This window comes from Neophocaena asiaeorientalis, unplaced genomic scaffold (genome assembly GCF_003031525.2).
Source record: "Neophocaena asiaeorientalis asiaeorientalis breed wild unplaced genomic scaffold, Neophocaena_asiaeorientalis_V1.1 scaffold114, whole genome shotgun sequence".
Taxonomy (NCBI): Eukaryota; Metazoa; Chordata; class Mammalia; order Artiodactyla; family Phocoenidae; genus Neophocaena; species Neophocaena asiaeorientalis.
This window is the reverse complement of record NW_020173116.1, coordinates 7,105,537-7,108,501: the sequence shown is the minus strand read 5'-3', so window position 1 is coordinate 7,108,501 and position 2,965 is coordinate 7,105,537. Positions and strand designations below refer to the sequence as shown.

The 2,965-nt window shown below is 52.2% G+C and overlaps 1 protein-coding gene across 2 annotated transcripts in view; it reads right to left on the bottom strand.

Annotated features, from left to right (window-relative positions):
- Positions 1 to 1,046: 1,046 nt before the first annotated feature.
- PROM2 (prominin 2) overlaps positions 1,047 to 2,965 on the bottom strand; it is a 15,362-nt gene continuing 13,443 nt past the window's right edge. For both annotated transcript variants that reach the window (XM_024743644.1, XM_024743646.1), the window contains exon 24: positions 1,047 to 2,957. The gene's annotated coding sequence lies outside the window, so the exon portion shown is untranslated. The remainder of the gene's footprint in view (positions 2,958 to 2,965) is intronic.

The following is a 2,965-nucleotide window of genomic DNA, read 5'->3' as shown; positions in this document are numbered from 1 at the left end:
CCCACAGTGATGCTCTGAACTGAGCTCCTTTGAAAAGTCCGTGTGCAATGCCCTAGGCCAAGGTTTCTGGATACTAAATTCAATGAGTGGCAGCCTTTCCCAATTCACAGGGGGAACTTCAGTTAATTTTTTAGGACTATTAACTTCTGATCATGCTGGACTAGGTAATTTGGACTAAATTCCCAACTGAGGACAACGAAAAGCTGCTCAAAATATATATATTTTAAAGTTTGATTCAGGGGTATCAGGGAGCAAACAAGGCAGTAAAAAAATCACAGGGCCAAGTTCTGGGAAAAGAAGGAAACCCAGAGATGTGTGCTGGCAGCTGGGGTTACGTTCTCCCTAGGGGGTCTGCTGAACCCAGAAGATACTGCAAAGGTGCTGGGCAGAGCTGTTAACAGCCTCTGGGACTAAGGAGGTCAAAACTAGGCCCACCAAGAGCAGGGGGTACCCGGCAAATCTTTCATGCTTTGGGTTGGGACCCCAGAGGGTTTCACCCCCAGAATATGAATGAACTAGAAATAGACAAGTGCTCCAAGGGACTGCAAATCATCTCAGTCCCTGAAAGTAAAGTAAAACAACCTGGTTTGCAGGATCCCAAGGCATCTGCCCGAGGTAAACATAATCCTCATGGAGCAAGATAATTTCATTCTGTGCCTCAAATTATTTCTACAGGTTTTCATATAAAATGTGTGGCACTTGGGCTTCCCTGGTGGCGCAGTGGTTGAGAGTCCGCCTGCCGATGCAGGGGACACAGGTTCATGCCCCGGTCTGGGAGGATCCCGCATGCCGTGAAGCAGCTGGGCCCGTGAGCCATGGCCGCTGAGCCTGTGCATCCAGAGCCTGTGCCCTGCAATGGGAGAGGCCACAGCAGTGAGAGGCCCACAAACCGCAAAAAAAAAAAAGAAAAAAGGAAAAAAAAACAAAATGTGGCACTCAATTTTTGCCAAGTATGTGAGGAGACAAGACAATACCAACAAAATCCAAGAGAAACAACAGACACTGGAAACAGACTCACAGAGGCTCCATATTAGGGAGTTATTGAACTTTAAAATAACCATATTTGTTTGCTCAGATACATGAAAGGTAAGATAGGCAATTTTGATAGAGAACTAGAAATGATTTTTTAATCATTTTGTAGTTCTATTTTTATCCCATCAATCTCATTCTTAAAATGCAGGGTGCTACAGTTCCCCACACAGGGCAACATGAAAAGCAAGGCAAGAATCCTCTGGGAAAAGCCCAGAAGAGGCGATTGTGCTACATTCAAGGATGCTGGTCTGAGAGTGTGCATGCAGTAGTGACAATACAGTGTGTAGGTACCATCCCGATTTCTAGTAGCAAATTTGTTGCTGGTTTGTAAGATGCAACTAAACATAGACACCCTCTGAAACTCAGCAGACTCTAATCTTGAAGGGCTTTGCTCCTTTGAACAGGGACCCATCTCCCTCTTCGCTTGTATCTGCCCAGACCCAGCTCTGCCCCCGGCCCAGAGCAGTCATGGCAAAAAAAAGCAGCATTTGAGTATTTGTTTTGTGCCAGGCCCCTGCCAAGGGATTTCCACACACTGTCACATTATTCACAACCCTAGGAGGCAGCTATGACTATTTTCCCCATTTTATAGGTGGAAAAACTGAGGTCTAGGGGACCCATGGATCATGTTCAAGGTGCCCTGGTTACCAAACGTTAGAGCCAGGTGTGAACCCAAGTCTGCCTGCTCTCAGTGTGGGCCCCACTCCCCACCTGCTGATTACTGGGGTGACCCCTGGATGCCTGTGGTCAGAGGAGGCCTTGGATTCTCCTCTCCACAAACATTCACTAAGCACCAACCACATCCAGGGCCCCAGCCTGGGAGAGCTGAAGGATCCAAGGCCAAGACTTAGCCAAGTGAGAACACTTCAATGGATCCGAGGTCCTGTCCACCTCTTCTCTCCCCTCCTCCTCCCCATTTCTGGAACTCAGGGGCCAGCATGCAGGGAGGGCACAGGGATGGACAGTCAGGGGCATAGGATAAAAGAGGTAAGGGCCACAGTGCAAAATCCTCCTGTGGCCACCAGATCTCTCCTGGAAAGCTGGGTGGTGACTGTGGAAGAGGCTACCTTCTGGGGAGCTGAGGGGGAGCCCCTGCTCCAGCCCACATCCCAGGTCCCTTCTTAGGGAGTCAGTGCTCCCTAAGCCGAGGGACAGCAGTGTGACTTCCAGCCCAAGGTGCAGACGGGGGCTCAGCCTTCACACGGGCCTCCCACACCCCCTGGGGGCCAGACATCCAGGCCGGGGTCTGTGGAGGGTCCCACCCCCTGAGCAGCGGAGGGCTCAGGGGCCACGAGGCAGAGCCTGCAGCCGGCCCAGGCCCAGGCCATGGTGGCCCCTGGCCTGCCTAGTGGCTTTACCTGATTAGTGTGGTTGGGCAAGAGGGGTCCCTGTGGCCGACAGGTAGTAAGGGGACAGGTACAGAGGGGACAAAGGGCTTCCCCGGGGGGAGGAAGTGAGGGCTGGGGAGGGCACAGAGTGAAGTGGGGCAAGTGGGGGGTCAGAGGAGAGGAGGAAAAGGGGCAAGGAGCTTGGAGAGGAGTGGGAGGCATGGGCGGGGGGAGGGGCCGATGGGACAGAGTGTCCTGCCCAAGGGGCTGAAGAGGAGGTTCCACTAGGTGGAGAACAGGCTCTTCCTGGAGCTAATATATTGCCGCAAGGAGGATGAGGGAGACACACCTGGAGGAACCTGTTTGCTCTGAGATTCAACAGAAGGTAAGTGTGTTTTTGAGCATGAATGAAGGGGTCGTGAGCAGAAAGGGGTGCAAAGGGAGTAGCAAGATGGGCTCAGGTAACTGGAATTGGGGGACAGTCCAGGCCTGGATGCCAGCCTGGGCTCTGGTGGCAAAAGCAACAGAAATCCTCTGGTCCAGGCAAAGTCAGCAGGGAAGGCAGGCAGCCCCATGCATCACCTTGCGTCCATATCCCTGTTGTG